At 46.3% G+C, this 27,840-nt stretch overlaps 1 protein-coding gene across 6 annotated transcripts in view; it reads right to left on the bottom strand.

Moving 5' to 3' along the window:
- Nmnat3 (nicotinamide nucleotide adenylyltransferase 3) overlaps positions 1-11,122 on the bottom strand; it is a 123,444-nt gene extending 112,322 nt beyond the window's left edge. For 2 of the 6 annotated variants that reach the window (XM_035443885.1, XM_035443886.1), the window contains exon 1: positions 10,968-11,122. The gene's annotated coding sequence lies outside the window, so the exon portion shown is untranslated. The remainder of the gene's footprint in view (positions 1-10,967) is intronic. The other 4 variants (XM_035443883.1, XM_035443881.1, XM_035443880.1 and 1 more) reach the window with 3 other exon arrangements.
- Positions 11,123-27,840: the final 16,718 nt, after the last annotated feature.

Genomic DNA, 27,840 nt, shown 5'->3' with positions numbered 1-27,840 from the left:
ATGTACTAGAGAAATAGCAGGAGTAATCAACAGATGGGAAAACACTGCCACAAAACAGATAAATCTGATTACACCATCAGGCATGCTTTTGAAGTGTTGGGTCTCAAACCACAGCTGCAGAACACTAGCATTGTGACTCTGGAGTCAATATTCTAGCCTTATTCACTGGAAAACATTTTTTTCTTGAGGTTGTCTTTCTCACACATTTTGTGTTGGCTACTACTTAATATGGTCTTCAACTTGGTGTGACTGGCTGGGACTTAGTGTGGAATGATGAACTAGATTATCTTCAGCCTCCTACATGGGTGACGCTTGTGGCCTTAAGCACAACAGCAGGCACTCTCTGTGATATGTCCTTTATTTCAGGTTTTGTCATATTGAGACTAGCCATCCACCAGGACCTGCAGCTTTTTGTCCAGGTGCTTTGCCTGGTACCTAGAATTGGACCACTAACTCACCCCTAAGAAATGATGCCCAACCAATGACTGACAGTGTGTGTATGCTCGGTCCCCAGCCTTCCTGAGAGGACAATTCCAGGACAGATAATCTGTAGCCTCTGGTTAAATTCTAGTTGCCCAGGTTGGGCTCCTGCTCAACAAGGCACATCTTTGGCTCCATTCCCCTGCTTCCTGCTAGCACTTCCTAGACTCTCTCCCAAATAAATCACTCAGACTCAAATCCATGTCTCTCTATATAAAGACATATCAGAACTGCCCAGTATCTAGATGACTGAATGCACTTCATTCAGGACATATAGTTAGTTGTGCATCGAACTTTGACCAGGAAAGGCAGCAAAGGTAGGTGGACAATACACGAAAGACTATATATAGAACATGGTATTCAATTTCTGAGGCATCAAAGCCTGCACAATAAGACACTGGGGTGGCCCAGTGCTGCTGCTGCTGGTGGTGTGTGTGTGTGTGTGTGTGTGTGTGTGTGTGGTATGCACTTGCACATATCTTGGGGACAGAGAGTGCTAACACCCCATCAATGATGTTCTCAAAAGTTGTAAACCCAAATCCACCCTTCCCAAACCACTGGCTACCAGGAGGGGCATTTGCTGGGGGATGTCCTTCTATATATATGTTTCTCTTATCGGTCGATAAATAAAACACTGATTGGCCAGTAGCACAGTATAGGCAGGGCTACCCGACGAGAAGAATGCTGGGGAGAGGACGCAGAGAGAAGCCACCAGGAGACGCCACATAGCTGAGGAAGGAGTAACAGGTCCGGACCCTTCTCCGGTAAGATAAGACCATGTGGAAAAACTTAGATCAATAGAAATGGGTTAATATTAAGAGAGAGCTAGCCAATAAAAAGCCTGAGACACCAACCAAACAGTTTAATATAAGTCACTGTGTGTTTATTTGGGGCTAAATGGCTGTGGGACCAGGCAGGCAGGGACCTCCATCTTCAGGCATTAGCCTTTTTTCACCTTAAAAACCCAAAATTCTGTTCCAGAGTTCAGAGGGAGGAATGAAGATCGAAGGGGTTGGTACCAGGCTGGGTGAAACCCACAGAAACAGCTGGCCTGAACAAGGGGGGGGCACATCCACCCCAGATGCTGTCTGGGAGGCCAGTACAGGACTGATCCAGACCCCTGACCATGGATGTCAATGAGGAGGCCTCTGCACTCTAGGAGGCCCCTAGTACTGGATTAATATTTTCCCTGGTGTAAGAAGGGACTTTGAGAGCCCATCCCACGTGAAGGGATGCACTCTTGCCCTGGACACATGGGGAAGGGCCTAGGCCCAGCCCAGGATGATGTGGTGGACTTTGTGGAGCCCCTGTTGAGGGCCCTACCCTGCAGGGAGTGGAGGGTGGATGGGGTAGGGGGTAGGTCGGGGTCAGGTAGGAGGGGTGAGGGTGAGGGAGGGAGAGGGAGAGGGAGAGGGAGAGGGAGAGGGAGAGGGAGAGGGAAAGGGAGAAGGGATTGACATGTGAAACAAGCTTGTTCCTAAGTTGAACTAATTAAAAAAAAAAAAAAATTCTAAGTCCACAGGGCTGAGGAGAGCACAAGCATAGGCGATACATTCAAGGGACCCAGAATATAACCTTGAACTACAGACGTGGAGGCAGAAAGCCACACCTGCTTCAGAAGTAGCTGATTAAACACACTTCTAATCCTAGCACTCAAGTGCCCGAGGCAGGAGAATTGTCACAACAGTCCAGCTATGGCTACCTTAACTCAAACACACAATAAGAGCTGATTCCAAGATTTAATTCAGGATAAAGCTACAACTGAGTACACACAACAGAAAAGAACATATCTAACTTGCCTCATCTGAAACACTTATAGGACTAATGTTAAGTTATTAATCTAGAATGGCCCCCATAGGTTCATGTTTTGAATGCTAGTCTCCAGCTGATAGTGTTATTTTGAGAGGCCTGGGTAGGGCCTAGTGAGCAGGGGAGACTGTCAGGTTTGGGCCTTTGGAGGTTATACCCAATCTTTGCTTTCTTCCTGGCCCTCAGCTTCCTGGCCTACTGTGATGTGCACAGCCCGTGTAACATACTGCATCGATAGGAACTGAGCTCTGTTACCATGCCTTCTTCATCAGAGTGGTGAGAGTCAATCTTTCTCCCTTGAGTTGTTTCTGTCAGATACAGAGTGAGGGTTCATGAGGGTTCAAATAGCATTATGGACTCAATTGGAAAATGGAGAAGAAGCCAATTGTATTATATTTTGGGAAAAAGCAAACTGCCTACAGTATTGTACCCATGTCCAGAAAATCTGAATGAGGATGAGTTAAAAAAAAAAAAAAAAAAACCAAAAAAAACCAAAAAACAGTAATAGAGTAGGGGGCTGGAGAGGGCTTGAGTTCCAGCACCGGTATGGCCGTTCACAACTGTCTGTAACTCCAACCTTAGAGGCTCTGCTGATGCTCCTTTGACCTCCACAGGCACTAGGCATGCATGTGTTGCACATACATACATGCAGGCAAAACACCCATGCACATAAAATCATAATTACTAGCAGGGTTTTAAAAAGTTATAGACTGATTAATTTGGCAGAGGAAACTTCAAGACAGATAGCATTTAGGCTTTGGCATGGTAATTGCTGACTTTTATCCAGATTTACAATGAAAATGTAGAGCACGGGGACTTGAAAACCCGGCAGCTTGGCTAGGAAAGGGGCATGTTTACAGTTCCAGACAATGAGGCTGTAAGTGTTTAAAAGATTAACACCATTAAAGAGAGGCCAAACACTTTGTATTCTGTACTGGAACCACAGGAAATATGCCTTGAGAATGTTTTATTTTTTTTGGGGGGGGGAATTCATGGCATCTCCCTCATCTATCACAGACTCCAGTAAACTCAAAGACTTTCCTTTGGTAAGAGGCACTTTCCAGAGTACCCTGCTCACCCAGAAATGCTTAGGGAAGTGCATTTCCTGGCCCAGCAGTTGAAGGACATAGAGACCACTGTATGGTTCAAAGGGACCCAGCTGATGTCAGAATTTGGCATTGTCCGTATGGTCTTAGTTTTGTATAAGCAAGCAGAATGCAAGTCACAAAATCATATAGGCTTGCACTCAGATTTTTTAAGGAAATCCTAGTGGGTCAGGCTATACAGAGAGGGAGGGTCAGATTCCTTGGGGGGGGGCTCATGATAAAGTGATGCATAAGGCTTTGAAGGTAAAGCCCAAGCCTCTAGGGAAGCCCAAGGGATCTTAGAGATGCCAGGGGTGTAGGACATCTGTTGAGGAAAGTGGAATCAGCCCAAGGGAGAGGCCATGTAGGCTTTGAACAGCAAGTCCATCAAGGGTGGGACTGCATGAGCTGCTGGAGCTCAGATGCCCAGATACTGGATGTGGAGATGCAACTTTGCAAGTGTGCCCTACTGCATTTCAGTCCTGCTTAGGGACAATCACTCCTCTTGTTTCCAGCCAATGGCAGTACTTTGGGAGGCTGTGGAGCCTTGAAAAGGCAAGAACAAACTGGTTATAGCAGGTTAAAAGGGGAAGCTTTGAAGGTTAGACCCAGGCTCTGGTTTCTCTCCCTCCCTCTCAGCTTGTTGCTCCACGGTGAAGGAACTCTGGTGGTTTCTTTTCTTTTTCCTGGCTGTCAGTCACATGAACAGCCACTACTGTGTACTCCCACTGCCATGACCCCTTTCCCTCCGCCTTTCCTACAATGATGGTCTGAGACCGAATAAACCTTTCCTACCCTTAATCTGTGGTCACAGTGAGGCAAAAAGTAACCAACACAACTGATACAGCAACACAGAAAATGTGAAGTCATGAAAATGAATTATCCATTGTCCCACTGCTCACACGCTAACACAGGAAGCCATGGCAGGCTGCTTTACTGAATAGCATCAATCTGATAGCCTTCTGCTCTCTCTGCAGGTGTGGACTCAGCTTCATGCTTCCCGACTGCTCATGCCTCCACCTGTGTGATATCCCATAATTTCACTATCTCCCTAGACAGTTCACTCAGGTCATGCCCAGGTTTTCACCATCACAGGTGATGACGGGCAGAGTGTTATTATGCAGAACACTTTCCACTTTTTGGACTGTTTTCTTAAGGCAGAATCCCAGAAGAAGCTGAGAGGTAGTCACATTTCAGTGACAGACCTTCTCCTTCTGCCATCTACAGCTCTCCGAATTCTTAACAAACATGTAATGGGGAGCAGACATTAGCATCCTTTTTTTCCCCACAGACAAAAAAAAAAAAAAAAAAAAAAAAAAAAAGCAGTAAGACAAAAATCGGCCAATAATAGTCATAAAAGAGGCCAGATGGGAATTAGAAGCTAAGCAGGCTTGGCTACTAAGGATAGGCTTCTTGTGACAACACCTACCTCTAATCTTTAAAATGAGCACCGAGAAGTCAATAATAATCTCTAGACTCCTCCATTATCAGGTACTCGAGCTAATGATCACCTGCTCACAAACTCCCAGCCTCCTGCAGCCTTCTCTCTGTCAAGGGCCTGCCTCTTACAACAATGACATACTCTCTCTCCCATCTGCCCCTCACTGAGCTCAAATTGAGGCTGTTTGCATCACTTGTTTTCACCACCTTCCTCTGCATCCTCAGGAGCAAACACCCTGGCTGACGGTGGAGTGCAGATGGCGCAGTCTGATGGCTATGGTAGGACACAATTAGGCTGAACCCTGTTTGTCAGCTTTGTCCCACACTCTGCCAATCTCCAGAGCACCGAGATGGAGAAGAATCACCACACACATGCTCACTCTCTTCTGCACAGGAATTCCAACCTCCTGTCTGTGATTGGCCCTGCTTTGGCACTTGGTTTTTACAAGAGGAATGGGGTTGGCAGAGCTGATGTGTAAGGCAGGGGGAAGATTGGCTCTAATTTAAAAGCATCTTAGGAGCTCTAAAGAGTTCCAGGTTGACTGATGGACACATTTACTCCTCGGCACCCCTTTCATAAATATCTACCACTTAACATGCACTTTCAGGCGGCATAAATACCTCCTGCATGTCAGGCTTTATGGAAGGGAGATTGCCAGAGCTATTTCTTTGCTCCATGGCCATGAGCCACACAATTACAATCCTATTAAAGCTGTGCCCTGGGAATCCAGCCCTTCCCCACTGGCCTGGGTGGCAGTCAAACACTCCCTACCAAGGGGCCGCCCATGCCTCTGTCCTTTGCTCTGCGGAAACAGGCAGCTCAGCTCTCTAAATAAGGTTGCCATTTGTCAACATCCCCGGCCAAGCAAATTATGTTAGTCTAATAATATTCGGGCACAGACTGAGAATGTTTTCCACAGGCATTTGTGTCATGGCTTAGCAGTAGAAGGTAGACATGGCATCCCTCACAAGTGACCACTCTAAAAAGACCAAGCTCACCCTGATACCACTAGCCTAGCCAGCTCAAGCAGGTGCAGATAGACAAGGACCACCCTGAGGGTAAGCAGCAGGTACTGTTGCCCTTCCCTCTCTGAGGTGACAGGCCACTGGCCATCACATGCTAACATTTATGTGAGCCTTCAGCCTGATAGGCCTAGGCATAGGATAAAACAAGCTCTCTGGGCATTCTGTCCCTCAAAAGGAAGAGGGCTCCAGCACTCACCTCACCAAATATGCCCTTAGTTGAGTCAGTGCCATTTGTTGCCTTGACGGAGTCTGGGATGGGCAGTGAGGACACCGGAGACAACATGCAACCAGGAACTGCATAGTAAACACTAGCCTCGAACATGAGACCGACTCTTCTACTTGGAAGCTGGAGGCCCACCATTTTAAAAGTGTATATTCTCAGTAAGTTCACAAATCAGTGATCACCAGAATTTTTACAAAAATGTTCTGCAGTGGTCTTCCAAGGCGTTAGCCTTGCAGCATTGGCCTCCAACCAACATTATTTGCAGTCCCACTTTCACTCGCTGTCCTGGGACCCCAGGCCTATCATGCTCAGCAGATAACCACCTTGACAATTCACTGCTGTGTGCCTGCTTATATGCCCATGTCTGTCTTTACTATACCTGCCTCCTGTGTTCAGGTTTCATATGGGCTAAGACAGCCATTTCTGAGTCCCCACTCGAATCCCTAGAACCCTGGCTGAGGTATCTGTGTAAGGAAACAATATAGGGAGGCAGGACAATGGGCCAGGTGGTGTGCTAGGACCCAGGAACATTTGGTCCCACAGCTGTGGAAGAGCTCCAGCCAACAAAAGCAGCACTGGGGCCTTCAGACAGGTATCCTATCACCATGAAGTCACAGGCTGACTGAGGAAGGCTCACTTGCTACAGCTGTGCCTCAATAGCTGCCTATGAATCAAGATTTCAGGGGTAGCTGTGGCCAGAGGCAGGGCAGCAAAGAGCAGAGCTGGCTTCCTTGGGCAAGAGGCCAGGCCCAGAGACGGCACCTCTGGATGGCAAGACCAGACAGTTATGACTTCTGGACAATGTAGGCACCTTCAAGCCAGGCACATTTACCTTCAAACCAATCACCTCAGAGAACTTAAGATTTCCCCACAGTGTGATCCCACATTCATACTGGCCAGGGAATGCCTAGCTATCTGAGGCTGGGATGCAGCTCAGTGGAAGAGCCCTTGCTTAGGATGTATGAGGTCATGGGTTCAATCCCCAGCACCACAGAGGAAAAAAGAAAGAAAAATCCCCACTTACGAGGGGAGGTGGCATCGTCCACTGTGACTTGTTAAACACCACCCCACTCAGGGACTGCATGGCTAATACATGGGGTGGGAGCTGCTGGCCTGGGGCCTGCCCTGTGAAATGGGATCTGTCCATCTTTACTAGGGAGCGGTGATAAACGAGCAGAGACAGACACTGGTCAGGACAAGCCACTTTATTTAAGAGCTCTGACAGCTCAAAGTGGTTTAACATAGATGCATGGAAGATTTATCTAGATGATAAAACACCTGCACTCAAAAGGCACATAAATTATGATTTTGCAGGTTTTATTTTTCCTTTACAAGTAACATTATACAGACTGAGCAGGTTATATTTAGGAATATCTATGTATATACATATATGCATGTAACTGCAATTAATGAAAAAAAGAGGCCATGAATTTGAAAAAGAGCAAGGAGGGGTATATGGGAAGGCTTAGAAGGAGGGGAGGGAAGGGAAAGGAGAGATGATGGAATTACATCTTAAAAAGAAAAGAAAAAAATTCTATAGTCCAGTGTTTTAAGTAATTAGAGACATACACATGAGGCTAACTGCACTTAATACACATGGCCTGGTTGTCTAAAGTGCCTCTGCTACCAGACAGGCCTGATTCAGAACTGGGGTCACACATCTGTGACTTTCATTTTCCTTGTGGTAGTGGTGGTCCATGGGAAGACTGATAAACACAATACAATACCAATGGCTATTACTAAGGATTTTTCCATACCTCATGTGTGTGCTGAGGCTAGCCCTTCAGGTACTTATCTTGCTTATTATGAGTTAAGTACCATTCCCGAAATGAAAAAAATAAATAAATCATTGCTAAGACTTCGGTCATAGGCTGTGTAATGTGATTGGAAAGCCATGGGGTTACCCACCAGGGTGCCTCCTACATGAAAGCTTCAGTCCTCTGCAAATGCTCAAGCACATTAGTTATTTTTTCTCTGCCTTCATACTCATATTTAACACACACACACACACACACACACACACACACACACACACACACACAACACACCTACCTTCAAAAAGTTCTTGGATTTATTTTCACTTGTTCATTTGTTTGTATATTTTGAGCCTGGCTGCTTAGTGCAGGGCTTATAATGTTCCACAGCTCCCAAACTACTTGGTGAATGAGATCATTCCCAGGCAATTATCAAAGCCATACTACTATAGTCACAAAGCTAACAGAGGTCAGCCAGTTAGAGCAACAGTAGCCCCCTGCAGCGGACTCATGAATTCGGTCATGAGTTAAAGATAAGCCCTGAAGGCAATTTTAGACCTATGGACTAATTTCTCCATTTTTTTTTTTCTTCTGTTTTCTCTGGCCCAAGTTTTGTCAGTCTCTTGGACCTTTGACAGCGCTGCTGGGTAGAGGTCCACTATCATGTAGAACAGGCCTCTCATTTGGAGGCTGGTGCTTTCTGAGGAAGCCATTGCCATAGATAAAGTCACCCCCCACTAATCACCCCACTCAGGTCCTCATCCCCCACCACACTTCCCTCCCGACCTCATCAGTGTCTGCCAAGATAAGGAAGAGGCAATACTAGTAGCATAGTAACTTCCTACATTCTGGGTACTCAAGATCCCAATGGCCTCTAGAGCAGGCACTATTATTCTTGCTTTAGTTTATTTGGAGAAGGAAGCGGGAGGGATGAGTATTTCTTCAGAGCAGAACAATCTGCCAAGAACCTGCTAAGCCTGCACAATCCTCACCAGAGAACAAGTGACCTCTTCAGTTGCAAAGCTGGGAAGTCGAAGGTCTACGGCCACCATGTTTAAGTCTCTCCTCTGGTCTTGGCCAGCATACTGCTATGGCTTGTGAGGGGAACACAGGGGCAGTGCCATAGCTGCTTTCTCCTCTCCTTCCAACATCCTTTGAAAAGTCATCTATTGACCACAACCCTCCAGTGCTACAGGCTCCTCCCTTAACTGTGCTCCCCATTCTGTTCTCTTAGAGAAAATCCCAAGTCTGTATCAATAGTGTGGACAAGACCACAGAAGACACCAGGCTCATTCAAGGCATAAAACATACCAAGCCTCTTTCTTTATTCATTGTTGTTACAATGAATATATATATATATATATATATATATATTATATGTACTAATTATTGTTACACACACACACACACACACATATATATATATATATATATGTATGTAACAACAATTAAGGAAGAGAGAGGCCATGAATTTGAAAGACATCAAGGAGAGGTTTATGGGAGGGTTTGGAGGGGGAAAAAAGGAAGGGGAAAATGTAATTATATTACAATCTAAAAAAAATAAAGGAAGTAATATAAACACACACATATGTAAGTACTAAGTGACCTACAGGTGTTTCTGGAAGTGAAGAACACACTCTCAAATATGTGTTGCTCTCAAGTTCTGAGGGGTCCTCAGCCAGGGACCAGTGAGATGCCGTTGAGGAGTCTTCTGGCTGATCTTAGAAAGGGACACCAAGAACTAAAAGCCACTTGCGAAAGAGTGGGAGCAAGTTCTCTGGGACTCTTGGGGCTGGCAGGACCAGGTGGAGCTTTCTGGGAAACCTGTACCCAGACAGAAGCAAGGCAGCTTTTCTCACAAGGCTCAGGGTCAAGATGGCCACATGGCCATCCTGCACAGGCTCCAGTAGGGCAGGTCTTGTGTATGGCTTCTCTGAAGCCTTAGTGCCAAGGACAAAACATGAGTAAGTGTTTCAGAAAGGAATAACTGAACCAATCCTCAACTTAGAGAACAGGCTGTGTAAATCTACAGGTTATGTCAGAGGAGAATGTACTAAGGCAGGGGAGACAGACTCTCAAGTTCAGTCCTGAGGAGCCTAGCCTGGTACAAGCAATCCCATTTTAAAACAGAGGCAGGGTTGAGGGACTGCTTTGACAAAAGCCATGACCAAAGCAACTCGGGAGGGAAGCCTGTATTTGGCTTATGCTTCCACATCACGGTCCATTAATGACGGAAATCTAGGCAGGGGCTGAAGCAGAGGGTCCGGAGGACTGCTGCTTCCTTGCTTCTTCTCCCAGGCTTGCTCTGTTTATACAACCTGGGACCACCTTCCTGGTAGGGGAAATTGGAAGGGGTGTGGTGGAACCGCCCAAAATGGGCTGGGTTCTTCCGCATGGGGTCTGAAACAGGAAAAAAGCCCTGCCACCCTTGTGGTCAGGTTAGTCTGATGGGGCATTTTGACTGTCGGGATTCCCACTTTCCAGATGAGTTTCGCTTAAGCTGACAAAAACTAACCATCACAGGCTCTCTGCAGGCCAATCCTACTGACCTTCCTTCACCAGCCCACGTTTTCTCCCGAGAAAATGCATTCCTGCGTTTTCCACCCTGGAATTCAGTGATTCACCTCGCAGCTTTAATTCCACAGGGTTTGCAGGCGGGGAACTTGATAAAACCTCTCCAGCACTCTGGGCTTTTCATCTCCACAGTTCGTACTAACTTGAACTTTCATACTTTAACCTATGTGGTTTATCTTTGCTGTAGGTCTCCCCACTAGTCTGAGCTCCGCGGGGTGGCACGTTATGACCCATCCCTGGGACCCCAGTACTTAAGCCAACGGAAGGAGAACAACGCGTAACACGCTGTATTGTTGCATGCTTATTTTTAACGGACTGCACGCATGCTTGCACGAGGGATCCGAACCCGTGCCAGACCAATCCTGTCGGTCGGAATCGTAACCGTGCGGCCGGCACGGTTCTGCGTAACACAGCTACCTGACGCCCTGTGCGCGCGCGCCCCCGAGTCGCCGCCGCCGCCACCGCCGCCGCCGCCGCCGCCGCCTCGCGTCACGTGGGCGCGGGAGGAACGCGGGATCCAGGGCCTCGTGGGCACCCACGCGGGCAAAAGCAGGCAGCCAAGGCCGTAGTGCTTACCTGCGCGTCGCTTGGCTCCGCAGCGGCACCCGGAGAATCTCGGGGGTCAACAGGGACCACGGACCTGCTGCTCAGCCAGGGAGGGGCACCAGGTTACTCGCCTTGACCCAGGCTGGGGGCGGGGCCTAGAGCGAACTTGACCTTGAGCTTCCCGCTTCCTGCTGTGGGCGGAGCCCGAGGGAAGTAGGCTCCGCGCCTTGCCCCGCCCTGAGGGTGGGTCAGATGGAGCTCCGCCCCTCTCCGGACCACGCCCATTGCCCCGCCCCTCTCTTCAGGTGCCTGGTCGGTTACAACCGGTGACCTTAATGCTTCGTGTTTGTTTTTCGGTTTTGTGTTCCGTTTATTTCTTTCAGATAACTTTACTCTCTTTTTCCCCCAAAGTCTGAATTAAAACTATATCAAGCAATGTATGAACACTTCTTAAAGTGCAAAATAACTACTTATGAAAGCCCAAGCCCCTCTTGCTCTGTTCCACCCACAGCCCTTTTTCATCAGTCCCTTCCTTTTTTTTTTTTTTTTTTGATGGTCACTTCTTGTCGCTAAAAAAAAAAGAAAAAAGAAAAAAGAAAAGGAAAGGGAAAAAAGCTTACATAGCGATTTCTTGATTTATCTATTGACTTTCTGCCGTGTTAGATGAGGATTTACTCTCTTCCTGTGCCCCTGCTTTCCTCTTCTGACACATTTACACCTCTATTCTCCAGCTCTGCCCTGGTGAGGATGAAGGTTGAGGGGGATGGGCTCCTTAAGCTCACACAGTTTGGGGGATGGGGAAAATGAGAGCTATTTTAGAAAGGAAATACAATTAGGGCTTTCTAGTGAGTATATTCATTCATGCTAAGAAATTACAACCAAATCTTTAGAGATCAGGTCTTACTCCCTGGGGTCTTTGTGTAATTTAGGGCCTTAATTTGCTTTGCTAATACAGCCTGTAGCTTTTCAGCCTCCTCATCCCCCTCCCCAACTGCCTAATGCACTCAAGGATCTTGTGGGGAGGAGTCTTTAAGACCCAAGTTCACGGATGTCTGTCAATGCTTATGGGGTGAGTTGGAGTGTGCAAAAAATAATAATGATGCCATCGAGGATGATGTCAAGGCTTTGTGACTGCTGAACATTTTAATCTCTCCCTCTTCCTAACCACAGTGGCAAATGGACTCCCGGGTGTGGGGAGTGCTTCATGAAGCTGGCACTGGACCCTACTGCTGTCCCCAGTCCCATACAGTCTTCCCACATTCTTAGGAAGGGCCACACCGTTGTGAATATGTGGGCACACAGGTGGCCCCCACTAAGTACCCAGGAAAAGGGTACCTCCCCACTCAGGTAGAAGACTCCATGCCCTCTGGGTCTATTCTCCATACTTAGGGTACTATCTGTCTCCATAAGATGACCTTGGACAAGCAGCTTTACCTACTCCAGTTTCAGTTTTCCCTATAATCAACAGGAACAGCCCCCTGCCACACTGGATTTGGAGGTTTAAGTGGCATAATAGCTGAGTGTACTGTGTCCTTTGGATATTCTCTTTCTGATGTCAGTTTGTGTGCCAGCAGAGTAGGTGGTTTATCACAAGTTTGGAGATTTTGGTGACTGCATGTAGCATATGGTACTACATGTTGGTTCTCTTCCATAAACTAATCAAAGGCCAAGTTTTTCTGAGTCAGGACCTAGGGCTGGGGAGGCAGAGACAAGACAAAAGAGAGCTTAAACAATAACTCATGCAGAACAAGCATTTTAACCTGCACAGGTGAAGCTTGGGGCCTGGCTGAGAAAGATGCTGGCTTCCTGGATAAGAAGTAGTGTGTGCTTTTGGAAGGCAGTAATACCCCCCCCCCCACACACACACACACACACTCAATGACCAGGCTTTAGGCAGCATGGTGGGGAGAGGCAGGCCTGAGAAATACAGTCTGGGCATTCTGAAGGGGAATAAGTGAGTCCCTTGGCTGTGGTCACAGCTGGCTACTAGATCATAAGCATAATGGAGCTTCTAATTTCTCCACCTCTCTCTGTTGACTAAAGGAAGATGTCTAAGAAATGACGTTACAGAAAGGGCAGGGATTTGATGTAGAAGATATGTCTGTCTGGGTCTCTCATAAGCAGACTACAGTATAAGCAGTTGAGTGAAGGTAGTTTATTCATGAGATATAATAAGAATACAGCTCAGGAGGATAGCATAGAGGGCAGGGGAAATGCTCAGTGAGGAGCCACTGTCAAGCCAGTGCTTGATTAGAAGTATAAACTTGAAGGAATGCTCTAGAATGCAGTATGCAGAACAGGGCTTGGGGGTTATTCCAAGGATCTGCAGGAGGCAGATCCCCAAGGAATGAAAACAAGCCGACAATTCAGAAATTATTTCTAGGCCTAAAATTCTGATTACCTACATGAGAGCAACACTTGTATAACACTGCCCCACTCCTCTGTCATCCATCAGGTTCTGAGGCTATCTTCCTCTGTCAGAGATCTTTGGGCAGCCATCGGTGTATGTATAGCTAGCTGAGAGTGACTGTCTTAGGCTGTGTTCTGAGGACCTTCTGAAGAACTGGTCCTCAGAAGAACTGTGCATGGGACCATTGACTGGCCAACCTCCGCACTTGGAGGAACCCTTCTTGTCTTCTAAGCCCTCATTCAGAAAGAGCAAGCTTTGGTTCAATAAAAAAAAAAAAAATAGAATGTATAAAAGGAGATTGGTAGACTTAAAATAACCAAAGATGGCAAGCTTTTCAACCACTGCAAGTGCTTCAGAAGGTGGGTGCTGTCTTAGAACCAAAGACCAGACAGATGACATTCATGCCAAGTCTTTCTTTCATGGCTATTGAAGCAGGCCTCCACTAGAAAGTCTCTATGTAAGCGAGAACTATCCTTTCAAACCCTGAATCAGGCCACACCACACAGAAGCCCTTACTGGCTTCCATCACAATTGAACTAAAATCACAAGTCTCCCTCATGATCCACAAAGCATTCATAAATTATGCCCTGCACTCTGGCCCGTCCTCATCTTCAGTCTCCTTGGTTTTGCTGTGTTTCCTCAGACACTGTGGGGAGTTTTAGTAGGAAATGTCCCCCATGCTCTTGTGTTTTGGGTGCTTGATCCCTACTTTTGGTAGGCTGTGCAAATTTTAGAACATGGTACTTAGTGGGCAGACAGAGACCACACCACAAGGGGCAGGCATTGACTATTATAGTAACTGGCTTCTGAGCCTCTCTCTGTTTTCTTGATCTGACAAGCTAGGAACAAAGCCATACCTCAAGCCCCCACCATGATCTGCTTTGGCCACCATGTCTCCCCCCAACACACACACTGGACTCAACCCTCTGAACTGTGAGCCAAAGTAGATCCTTTCTCCCTTAAATTTGTCTGTGTCAGGTGTATAGTCACAGGCACACTGAGAAGAGTCGCTGATACAGGCACTCTGGCTCTGTCTAAGCCAGCACAGCACTTCTCCCTCACGGGTAGGGTAGGCTATGCCTCTCCCACTCTCCAGACCACCTGCCCAACTCCTTAGCTTCCCATTCAATCAGGCTACCCTCAGAACAGGGAACACACCCATACACCATCCCTTTCACAGTATTATTTTTTTTACCTGCCTTTGAAGTACATTTCTATGTTTTAATCTATTCTCTCACTTTAGTATACAGTCAAGAGAGGCTGACTCTTCCTGATGCATTCCCACATCTAGGACAATGCCTGGGACCCAGCAAGTATTCCAAAAGTATGTGTTGAATGAATGAAGGGCTGAGTGAGTTGAGAGAATGAAATAAAATACTGTGGATAAACACAGACATAAAAGTCATTCTAAAATTCAGACTTTCAGCTAATGTAAATAGGTTCTTTTCACACTAGAAGAAATTGTTGGCCCACAAAGGGGAAGCTGAAGAGGCTAAACTGCATCAGAGGCTGAACTGCATCCCATAATTTGATTCATAATTACAGCTTGAGCTTTTGAGTGAGAAATTTTGCTATTTTATATTTGACCCAGTGTCTGTGTTAAATATTTAAGTAAAGGTTGGCTTGGAAGGATGCATACTCATTTAAAAATAGTAAAGGGGGGGGGGGAAGGTTCCCCTGGTCATTTGAATAATTCAGCGTGGTGTTCTATGGCGCCTGTTGATGTTTGAGACCCCGTGATGATAACTGGTTACCTGAAAATAGAGGCCTTGATCAAATATTTAAGGTTTCACTTATTTTCATTCTTTTGCATATTTTGTATTTCTGCTTCTCACTTTGTTTTTTACTCCTGCAATCACACAGTTCACACCAAAGCTAATAGAAATGTTTCATGGATTATTAAATGCAGCTAAGCAGTAAGCTTTTTTCTAGAACATAAGGCCAGACTGAGGCCGCTCTGCTGTTTTAACAAAATATTTTTTCCTTGAAGGCGCAGACTCTTGAGTTTACAAAGCAGCTCTCTCCTTCCACACTGAGTTTTTACAACTCTTTGTAACAGAAGTTCCAGACAGCGCATGCTCCCTGAGACACCAGTGTAATCCAGATGCTTACAATTGTGTTGCAATTAAGGCAGGAAGACACCACCTGGTGCATGTTTGCTTCTGGAAATCTTGGACTGTAGTACCACCCAAAGCCAAGAGGGTCTCAGAATCCACCTAGACCTGGCTGTCCTGAAGGATTGTTCTGGTTGCAGCAGCACCCCATTTCTAAATTAACTTTGCTAATGGACCCTCTTTTGAAACCTGCATCCAGGTTTTGATGTTCATTTGGACCTCCTTGGTACCGAAACAGTCATCTGTAAGCAATCAAAACCTCAGTCCTCATTGAGAAAAGAAGACACTTTGGGACTCACCTATCATTTGGAGATGAACACTAGTGCCCTATGAAGGGAGGTGATTCTTCTCATGGTCACACACAGGTGGCCAGGGATGGCATTCATGTGTCAGTCAGATTTTTTGCTTCTGTGTTATAAGCAGCAGAAATATTCTCACTGGGTAGAAGGGACCGTAACGGTATGAATGGCCCTTCAGAATGTACAGGCAGACTGACAATCTGGACTCAGAGGTGGGGAGAAGCAGCTCTGAAAGGCTGGAATATGAACCTTTGGGAAAAGAACCCTAAGTGGAAATGGCCTAATTGGGATGTGCTGCAAGGATAGAGAATAAAACTCCAGGTGCTTCTTCTGGCCTTGTCACACTCACACATGGGGGCAAATCCTGAGAGAAGCCCTCTGATTGGTTGATATTAGGATCCACTCCACCATCAGGGGGAGTTGAGAGGAAGACACCTACTTTACTCTCCTTTTGAGACATATTGTGGTTGTGGGGGGCATATTCCCAGGAGAAGCCCAGGATGCTCTCAGAGGAAGACAAAGACTAGAGAAGCCAGATGCAATGACAACTTCATCTAGTTTCGAGTGGCAGCCCTTGTGTAGCTGAAAGTGGCCCTGAGATGCAAACCGGACTTGGCTAGGGTCAGTTAGGAAGACTTTGCTTTCCACATACAGAGTGTGTAGCTGTTTCTTCCTTGTTTGGCCATGGATGTGGATATGGTCCTGGAGACCAGACATGCATGTTAAACCTATGTGACGATGAACAGAACATCTAAAGCTCTCCGCTAAGAATGGGGGAGTGGACAACTGAAGTCACTGAAGCTGCACCAACTCTCAACTTCCTGCCTGTGACGTCTGACAAGAAAACTAAACATTGACTTGAGTGAGTCACTGATCTTAGTAACCCACTGTATAGAACAATCCCACAGTACAAATTGATCCTAGAATTCTGGGCTTTTGACTCTTTATGCAGCTGTGGTAGTCTGAATGTAACTGGCCCCCATAAGCTCATAGGGAATGGCACTATTAGGAGGTGTGGCCTTGTTGAGTAAATGTGGCATTGTTGGAGGAAGTGTGTCACTGTGGGGGTAGACTTTGCGGTCTTTTATACTCAAGATACTGCCCAATATCTCAGTTCACTTCCCATTGCCTTTGGATCAAGTGTATTAAGCTCCTTCTCCACCACCATGTCCTGCCATGATGATAAGGACTAAAACTCTGAACTGTAACCCACCCCAGTTAAATGGTTTTCCCCTATAAAAGTTGCTATGGTGTCTGTTCACAGCAATAGAGACCCTAACTGAGACAGAGGTAGCCTTCTTTCTACTTACAAAGACACCGTTCTTGACTTTAAGGTCAAGTTGAGGTTGTATCATACAAAGCTCTCTATCGGATCAGACCCAATATGATTTCTGGAGCTATAGAAGAGGGGATCTATTATAGGAATTGGCTCCCGTGACTATGGAAGCTGTGAAGTCTTACAATCTGTCGATCTTCCGCTAGTTGGAGAGACAGGGAAACTGGTGGAATTTAGTCTGAGTTTGAAGGCCTGAGAACCAGAGAGGATGAGGGTAATAGCTGGGGGGTGGGGAGCAGGTGTAGGTGGGGCAGCAAGAATACTAGAATAAGCTCTTGAAGGCAGGGGTGTCCCAGATCAACTCAAGGAAGGACAGAGGCAACGAGGGAGGGATCAGGGAGGAAGGGAAGAAGGGTCCCTGATTGAAATGCCAGTCTCCTCTGAAAGCACTCTCATCCTCATTTCACCCAGAAATTTCGTTTAACTACTTTCCAGCTATCATTTGTTCAATTAACCATCACAGAGGTTAAAGTTAAAGGAACTAGAAAGCAAGAAATTAATTCACAGTCCATTTTCTTAAAAATGTGTGCACATGACCACACCAGTGCAGGTCCCCTTGAAGCTCAGGAGGAAGAGTTGGGTCACCTCAAGCTGGAGTTATAGGTGGTTGTGAGCCACCTAACATGGGTGCCAGGAATCTCACCAGAAGAACAGCAGGTGTGTTAATCTGCTGAGTCATCCCTCTTGCCTCTCTAATCCATTCTTAGGCAGGATACACTAAAATGGCAAAGACTGAGTTCAAAGGATAGCAAGAACCCAGGCCTTCTTGCCCTTCCTCTCAGTCCTGTCTTCTGTGTGCTGTGACAACTTGATGTATCTTTATCTTTCTTGTTCTCTCCTCTCAACTCATAAAGAGACTCAAGGCTCTCCTATGTTAGAAAAAAATATTCCTTTTACCAGAGACCTCTTTACATCTTCACCTCCTCTTCTAATCTGTGCTGTTCAAAGGAGGGCTCTGCCCACATCTTCTCTCCTCCACTTAATCCTCAGCTCCTAGCATCTAGCGTCTGTCCTTGCCTGCACCCAGAACTGCCTGCTGTCTTCAATTCCTCCCCATCCATCCTTGTCCTCCCTTCCCTGAACCTGTGCACCATACTGGATGATGGTGGTCCCTGGCTTCACAGGTGACAAGTCCTGCTTTAGCTGTGACCTTGCATTCTCTTTCTCTTCTTTTTGTGTCTTGAGATGCACTCTGTCTTGTCAAAATATACATGACTTTGTTAAGTTATCTCATATTGTTTCAGCTCAACGAGAGGCTAGCCCTGGAAGCAGGATTACTCCAGCCCATTTCAGACCCAAGTATGTTTGTCTCAAAGTATTCTCCTTGTCTTAGTGTGGGCTGGGCCTCCTCGCTCTATGACAAGGAAGGAACAAGGCAACAGAACTTTCCAAAGGTAAAAGCATCACAATCTTGAAACACAGTGAGAAGGCAAACCACAGAGGTTACAATTGTTTATCCCATGATATAAAAGAACTCCGGCGGGGAAGAGAGGCTGGGAGCCCAGCCATGAGAAGTTCATCTATGGAGAGAAAGCTCAGCCGAGAACTCCAGTTGACTGCCTCGACTTTCCTAGTCAGTTTCTGTTGGGTATTGTGAACACCTAACTTGATAACATTGTCTTTCTGTGATGCTATATGTCATCTTGCATACAAGCCTCACCAGAGGGGACATTCTATTCTTCTCCCTTGATCAGGCCTTCTGACTGGCTTCCTTAATTGGGCTTTCCTAGGCGGTTTCTGATGGATGCTTGCAAGCCCCTGATTTGATGATGTTTTTCTAACACTCACTATTTTATTTTTTTACTTTTGCTTGTGCTGTAGTTAATAAACTCATTCATTCAAGATGGGTCAAAGAGGCCCAAAAGGTCTACAAGCGTTGACTCATTCGGAAGGCAAAGGAAGAAAGCAGAACTGGGAAGGGGAACCCTCAGCTCTGGATGCAAACCCCCAAGAGAAGGCTTACCTTGGGCAGCAGTGGTCAGGCCATGGCCTCACCTGTTCTTGGTGACTAGCTGCCCAGTAATATAATGCCCTAAATATGAAAGCACGATGGCCTTCACATCTGGAGACCACTCACCTCTCAAGCCAAACCTTTCAGCCGGGTCTGAGCAGTGAGTGTCCCTGTGGCCACATTTCCTACCAGAAAGGATGTGTTCACAGGAGCTCTCATATTGGCCTTGGTCCCTACCTACACATGGTTCTAAGCCGAGGTTTCTGTCAAAATGGGGTAGGTTGGGTGAAGGTGAGGAGTTATAATGAGTTCATCAGACCCAAGATAAATGATAAATAGGTGTTTTATTGGGGATGAACTTAAGGGGTAAAAGTAACTGTCCGTGGCGTTCCTGCTAGAAGAATGCAGACCCTGCCTCGCCGATGTTCTCCAAGACCCAAAATGGGCTTCTGTCCAGCTCTTCTACCTTAAATGGGTCATGCCCGCACCTGAAACCACATCCAAAGGGCATGGCCTCTGTTACAGGTTCACAGGCAAAATGCTGCTATAGTTGGAGTTATATCTGCAGTGAGAACATGCTTGTTTTTTCCTTCCAAATCCCAGATTCCAGAACAGACGACTTTGCCACCTAGCAGGAGACTCCACCCTCTCCCAGAGTTCTTCCCTCCATCGTCCTGCTCCGACCTCCTGCTGGATAAGTAGACCCGGGAATTAATATACTGCAAAATAAATGGGGCAAAGAGCGATGGCCCAGATGAAAGAAAGACTCGAAGAATGATGAGCAAATCTGATCAAGACACTTCAGCAACCTAACCACCACCCAGATGAGGTGATCGCGTGCCCCCTCCCCCTCCACCACTGGGGACGCTTTGTGGGATCAGTCGACTGCCTCCTTTGATGGCAGAGCAGCCCTTGAGTTTCTCTCCTGCCCATTTCTCAGTGCAGAGGGCTCTTGTTTTCAGTCTGAGGCATGCGGCTCCTAGCTTCAGCCGCCATTCTTCCCTAGAAGACAGTGTCGGCTAATGGCAGAGAGCACAGATTGCTTGGGAAGGTAGTGCGGCTCCTCTGGTCCCAGGCAGAAAGGTGGTAATTGACTGAGCGCACTACCCAGAGCTTCCTTCCCTTGGTCTTTATGGCTTCACACTATGCCCAGAGGGCATCTGTGGCCACAGTTTCCAGTTGTGGCTGCAGCTGGTGGGAGCTCATGCCCTGGAGTGGAGAAGAGAGGCCAAGCGCTCCTTCCTCATACTCTGGGAATGACTTGGAGCCATCCGCTAATTGGCATGCCTTTCCTTGGGCATTTCCAAAGCCTGTGATGGGTGATGGGCCCACTCTGGCAGGCAGGAAGCATATTGGGGATAAATTTGTTGTACTGAGATCATTTTCAAAAGGCACAAGGGGAATTTCCTTCTAATGGTTTGATGAGGGTATTCCTGCTTTTTCCCTCTAAGAAGAGGACTTATGAGAAACACAGGTCACTAGTCCCTTGTTTAATACTGTCTTTCTTGGAGACATTGCTTTGTGGAAACAGAAGGAGAGGGGCATGGAGAAGCATAAGCTGGTCCCAACACTTGCCACAGAAGTGGCATGTCATTTTCCTCTATATTTTGTTAATCAAGTCCAGTGCCTTTTATAGGTCCCAAGGGTCAAGGTACCCAGTCACTCCAACCCACCCAACAACCCATGTCAAAGGGCTGAGTTCAGTTTGGATGAGATAGGAACATAGAATTGTCCTTAGTGGGGACCATCTTAGGAGTCACACTGTATAGACTTGCTCACACTTGCAAGGAGTGACAGGTGAGCTGGTGCGGCCTGGGTGAGAACGCTACCTGTAGGTGAAGGAGACCCGGGCCTCTGCACACACACCACTGTCATTTAGTGGCTGAGAGGCCAACGGTTTAGTCTGATTCCTACTTCTGCTTGTGTGACCTTGAACAAGTTACCTGACCTTTCTGAACCTCTAAACCAGACTACAAATACCTCCTTATTAGGGCCGCTGGGAAGATTGAATCAGATATTGGGCAGATGCATAGAACATTGGAGATTTTTATTATGATTAAAGCAGTTCATGCTAGCTAGGGACAATTTAGAAAATTCAGAAAAATAGGGAGAAATAAATAATGTTACACTGTTCCTTGTCACCTAAAGATAGCTGTCGTTAAAAACTTGGCATATTTCCTTCAAAGGATGAAAGCATGCTATTTTTAAAACCGCAGCTGTTTCTGTTTTGGGGTGGAAGGACAAGGAAAGCATTTGTTTGGGAAGACACCTTAATGGGCTCATTATCTCCCTTCTCTTGTTCTCCTCGGTTAGTCTACATGGGAAGCATTGGATAAAGGTGTTTCCTGAGTTCTCCGAATTAATCAAACAAGTTTTTCAGTCCTCCCTTAGAAGCAGGGGTATTCTATAACTGGGGCTCCGGAAACCGGAAAAGATAGGTTTGAGCATGCTGGGATGCCTAAATGATCACCCAAGACAGAGGTATGCTGGGAGAAGGTGAGGGATGCAGAGAGAGCGTGAGGTTGGCAGAGATAAAGGTAGACTGGGAATGGGCAGAGGACCGTGCTGCTAGTTTTACATTAACTGACACTAGCTTGTCATTTTAGAAGAAGGAACCTCAATTGAGAAAATGCCCCTACCAGACTGGTTTGTGGGAGAGTTTCTTGATTGATGATTGATGTGGGAGGGCCCAGCTCAATGTAGGCAGTGCCATCTGTACACTGGCACTGACGGGCCTGGGTGCAATAAAAAAAAGTAGGCTGAGCAAGCCATGAGGAGCTAGCCAGTAAACAGCACTCCTTCAAGGCCTCCGCATAAGTTCCTGCCTTGAGTTCCTGCCCTAATTTCCCTGGATGATAGAGTACAAGCTAGAAAATGAAATGAACCCTTTTCTCGGCAAGTGGCTTTTGGCCACAGTGTTTGATCACAGCATGGAAATCCTAAGACTGTGACAGAAAGAGCTTTACTTCTCTGCCCGGGTCACAGCCCTAGCCAGTGCTAGTTTACAAACTTTTCATAAAGCCTATGCCACCCAGCAACCTGATGTGGAGTGTGCCCTGGGGAATGCAGGAGAGGGACACTTATCCTGAGAGGGATGAAGTGTTTAGGGAAGAGGGGCAGGATACACCCCTCTGGGTGGATGTTTAGTTCTCTCACTGGGGATTAGGAGCCCAGACAAGCAGAGGATATGGAAGATGAGATCAGAGTTAACTACTAGAAAAAGGGATCCATTCTCTTTTCTGAGAGTGTCCTTGAAATCTCAAGGAAGAGGCTTTGGATGCCATATTTCCTGTGTGACTGGGGCTTGAGTTAGTGTGAGATAATGAAGAATTCTGTTCATTAACATGCAGCAAGCACACAGCATTATAATGATCTGCAATGACATGTGTGTTTGTAATCAACATAGTTGAAAACATACTGCCCACATCCTGTGTAATCTGCTTCTTCTCCCAAGGCATCGCATCTGAGATTCCCCCCCCCCCCCATCATTAAAAGCTCTCCATGAACATTACGTTATCATTTAAGGTTTAAAAAAATATCACCTCACCCTCCCGGTACCTCCTCTGACTCCTGCTACCCTGCTTTGTTTTATGAATTTCTCTTGGCTGAGCTGGAGGAGGGGCCATTGATGAGGACTTTGGGGAGCCCAATTATGGAAAACATGGACTGAGTCACAAGTGAGTGATTGCCACATTCTCTCCGTGTTCTGGAGCTGGCACGAAGATGCTTCCAGAGTGCAGGTACAATTTTGTTATTTGCTGGTGTGGTTAATGAAAAGATGAAATTGGAGCCTATGAACACAACATGTAGGCAGTACCATAATTAGCCCTTTGGAAGGTGAAGAATCCACTTTAAAATAAAAGAAAATAGCTTTGCTCCCACGATGAAATGGCTTCAATTTTCCAGCTAATGCTGAACCTGCAGGGTTTCTGTAATTACGTCCCCCAGGTCTTTTGTTCACTGTAATTCCTTCCTTTCTTTTCCTCTTTCCCCCTCTTTCTTTCTTTTTACTCCTAAGTAAATTCCCTTTGGCACAAGAAAGCTGAGCAATACTATTTGCAAACAGAAGGAAAAAGCTACCCCCCCACCATTCCCCCCACACACGGAATGCATTTATCTTGAACCACAAAAAGAAAAAGGTGAGTATTTAACTTCTTAACTTACTGGAGCCATGCTGTTTAGAATTTAGCAAAACTTGGCCAGGAAAGATTTTTCTGTTAGTGAGAGGGCAAGTGCCCTGAACAAGGAAAGGGAGAATCTGGGGGAGATGACTGACATTTGATGTGGCAAATTGCAGGCAAAGGGGGTGGACCCTGCCTAGACAAGACTTAAGACTAGCACCTCACTTCTCTCTACCCCACTTCCCCCTTCTGTGTATAAAAATACCCCTTGCATGCTCCTCTCAAACACGTGACAGTATCCCAGCACAGTGACTGAAGCATGGCCAGACCTCAACATTGTTTATTTCTTTTGTCTTGTGACCACTGGGTGAGTGAGTTTAATGAAAGAATGTGAGCTGACAGGGGCTTGTTGGCCCAAAGGGACTCTTGGACTCCCCAAACCTAGAAGACCATCAGAATGGGAGTCTTGATTTTCTCAGAGCATCTCTCTCCAAAGGTTCTGCAGTAAATAATTACACATAAACTATTGTCCCAGTCTTACAGAGGCATAACAATTTGCCCAAGGCCACAAGTTCTTGTCAGTGGCTGAACATAAATTTAAATTCCATATCATCTGGTCCCAGCCTCCAAGCTCATCTCTCTGCATATTTGCTCAAATCTGATACTGACTGCCAGGTACTAACCTTTCATCTGTGAAATGGACATGTAGCTTGTCAAAGAGGTCAAGCATGGGGCCCTTATTATCAGACAGACCAGACTTGAAACTTCAGACTTCCCTTCTGGTGTGCAACTTCAGACAAAGAACTTAGCATCTCCAGAGTATCAGCTATAACACAAAATACAGCTGTCTCCAAAATGTGTTCACAAAAGAGATGTATTCTAAAGGCAGTGAGCATGGTGTCTGATATATATATATATATATATATATATATATATATATATAATATATGTGTGTGTGTGTGTGTGTGTGTGTGTATATGTATATATACATATATACATACATATATATATATATATATATATATGTGTGTGTGTGTGTGTGTGTGTGTGTGTGTAGAAAAGAAGAAAACTTACAGGGCCCAGTTTTCTCCTGCCACCATGAGGGTCTTGGGGGCTGAATTCAGATCGACAGACTAGGCAGCAAGTGTCCTTACCCACTGAGCAACCTTGCTGTCCCACCTGGCATCTTTTAAACACCAGGGAGGCAGTAACCTTTGTGATATTATCCCTCAGGTTGTTGTTATGAGATTCATTTAGGTCACAGACACAAAAGATTTTATAATCCAGAAAACCCTAGGTCCAGATTGGCCCCTGTCATAATGTCATCTATTTCTGGTGATAAGGCCACCTTCCTTAGTAGTCCAGAGTGAGAAAATCCACCCTACAGTCTCCACACTGCACTGTCCCAGAGCTGAGAGAACAGTTATCACGAGGAAATGTTTGCACAAGGCTTCAGCAGCCAGCGTTGAGGCTTAAGCCACAATCCCCTTCCTGACTAGTTTCTTTGCGGGTCCTAGTCAAACAGAATCCTGGTCCCTCAGCACACAGCAGCACTGAGACCTGTCAGGGCAGCGGGAGTGGGAGCGGCTGATCTGTGATTACAAATTCACTGCAGCTCACCAGCTAACAAAGCATGCCCTTTGGGAAGACTAAAAATTGACTGCAGTGTCAATTTACTGCCCCAGCCTGGGAATCTGTGCCCTGATGTGGGGATGGGGATGTCGTTGTCTTTGTCAGATCCAAGAGCCAGGTGGTGATTGTAGTGGAAGGTCAGATGGCATGGGACGCCAATGCCCAGGGATAGATTTCCTTCCTTCTTCTTTCTTCCCCCTTCCTCCCCTTCTCTCCTACAAAGAATTATGGAGTACCAGTTTAGCCAGGTCCTGGTCTAGGTTCTGAATCAAGTGATCTGGCTGTGGTCTCAAGAGAAGTAAAGGACCATGGCTTGCATTGACCGGCGTGACAGTGGGCCTTGCTGGTATTTAATGTCTTGGCGCCAAACATTTCAGAAGAAATGTCAGCCTGATAAAGCTCTTAGGAGTACTGGCTAGACAGAGGAGGGGTTTAGAAGAACCTGAGCAGTGGCCAATGACACGTGGGAAACAGGAGCTATTCGGCATGAATGAAGGACAGCATAGAAAAGGTGAAGCCAGGGAGACTCTGTAATTCAGGTCAAGAGAAGTGTGAGTCAGCCTGGTTTGGCAATTCCAGGCCTCAAAGCCCAGTGCTGCAGCTTGGTAGTTGGACGCACGACTGTGTTTCTTATGTGGAGACTCTTGTTTCCCGACCTATACAAATGGCAGCTCTAACCTCTGCTTCATAAGACACTAGCGATGGTGAATCTTCATTTTTAACATGATCAGATTTGGAATCCCTGCAGACACACTTCAGGGCATCTATTCAAGGGTATTTCCAAAGAAGTTTCACTGAGGAAGGATGGCCTTCCCTGGATATGAGTGTCACTGTCCTAGGAGCTGGGACTCGATTTGAATGAAAAAAAGGGAAAGTTAGCTGGAGAGAAGGCTCAGTGGTTGCCAGGCAAGCATGGGGACTGGAGTTTGGATCCCCAGCCCCTGTGTAAATGCCAGGCAGGCTTGGCAGTTCACCTGTAACCACAGCTTTGGGGAGGCAGACATAGGATCCCCAGAGCAAACTAGCTAATGAGGCTAGCTAGCCAAATTGGCAAGTTCTCACCTTAAGTGAGAGACTTGACTTCAATGTTCAAGGTGGAAAGCCATTAAGGGAAATACCTAACGTCAGCCTCAGGCCTCCACATGTACAAGCACACATAGGCACTTGCATGTACATATCCAAGCTTGTATATATCTATGTGCACACCAAACACATCTGTACAGAAATAAGGATAAAAGAGAAAATGAGCTGCACATGAGCATTTAGCTCTTGTACCTCTTGTGGGTACAGTGTGACCTTGCACACTGTTGCCGTGACTTTCCCAATACATTGGACTGTATCCCCTCAAAGCATAAACCCAAACAAACTCTTCCTTCCTTAAGTTGCTTTTGTCAGGTATATAGTACCCTTCCAAGCCAGTGTGTGGCTCACATAGCAATTACAGATGGTACCCCATTCTCTTCCACAGGCATGGTTAGTGGACTGCTGTAGAATGGGAAACCAAGGCAGAAGGATGGTTGACCAGTACTCTTCTCTCTAGAACTGTCAAGTCCTTTGAAATCCATACTACACGAGAACCAGAGAACTCACCAAGAACTGGTGGTCTCTGACTTCTAACCTCTCTGTTGGGGTAAAGTTGAAGGGGCTCACTCTGCATTTGTGCTATTTAGAGTAAACTCAACCATCAGCTAGAATGCTGTGTGACCGACCACCTTAGGGAGGGTGGGCATGTTCATAGGCTTACAGAGTCAGAGCATGTAAGTACTGGCTATATCTATATAGTCTTATTAGAGCAGAAGTTCTTTTGAGGAGGACCAGGTTGCACCCCAGCATCTTTCAGAGTCTGACTCAGAGCCCAGAAGTAGGTGACTGAATCAGCCCATGTTCCATCTGCTCCTCATACTCCCCCATCCCATTTTCTGTTTCTTCCCAGTAATCGTTCCCCACTCCATTCTATAGGAAGCCTTAAATCACAGGTTTGGGGCACAGTAATCCTAAAACTATGTCTGCCTGTTTTCTTTTCAAAAAATTTTCCCATTGCATCCAGGGAAAGTGGTGATAGGTTTGGTCAGGTGTGTCAGTCACACCTATCTTTCGAGAAGGACTTCCTTCCAAGCTTAGGGTAGAATGACATCATTTTGTTAGGCCCCTGAGGCCTGGAATAGTTGGGGGCTGAGTTTCCAGAGCTCACACCACAGGACAGTTTAGTCTCCAAATATTATGAAAGCCATGTATATTACTTTCTGCTTCCAGTCAATTTGTCCTCTTCTGAGGAGCCTGTCCTGAATTTTCCCAGTGTCTTCCCTCCTTTCTGTAGCATGGGCTTCCAGACACTTATGTTGATCACAGACACTTACACTGATGCCTGGTGTAACCTCAGACACACTGATGCCTGGTGTAACCTCAGACATACTGATGCCTGGTGTGATCTTAGAACCTTACACTGATGCCCAATGTGATTGCAGACATTTGCACTGATGCTCAGTGTACTCTCAGATACACTGATATCCAGTGTGACTGGGCAGTCAGTGCTGTAGTGAACTGAGGCTGGGCCTCTGGTTTCTCTGCTCTTGTTGAAAGGTCAAGTTTTCTTTGTTTCTATTTTTGCTGTTACCCATTGCAAATCCCTCCCCTATTCAACTCTAAAATGCACCAACAAGTGGCATGATTTTCCCCAATGGTCTCACAGGAAGATGGAGGGGACAATTATACCACATGTCTGTTACAAAATTTTCTAGGTATCCCTTTAAAACATTGTCAATTTCCTCCACACCTCCCTCTCTCTAGATCTTTCCTTTTAGGCCTCTCCAAAGGTGCCTTTCTTTCTTATACAAAAGCCTCCATGTTGCACAACTTTAGGAATTCTGTTCAAATCATCATCCTCTGTCCCCTGCAAAAGGCTCTGCAATACTTTCTAAAGAAACCCAATACCAGCATACTAAAGCCAGACCATGAGGACTAGCTACCCCAGACCTGGACCTTCTGTCATACTAGCTCAAGCACACACTAGCAGGGACCACCCACTGCAGGTCTTTGGCAG

Source organism: Cricetulus griseus, chromosome 4 (genome assembly GCF_003668045.3).
Source record: "Cricetulus griseus strain 17A/GY chromosome 4, alternate assembly CriGri-PICRH-1.0, whole genome shotgun sequence".
NCBI classification, from domain to species: domain Eukaryota; kingdom Metazoa; phylum Chordata; class Mammalia; order Rodentia; family Cricetidae; genus Cricetulus; species Cricetulus griseus.
This window is presented reverse-complemented; position numbering and strand designations above follow the sequence as displayed.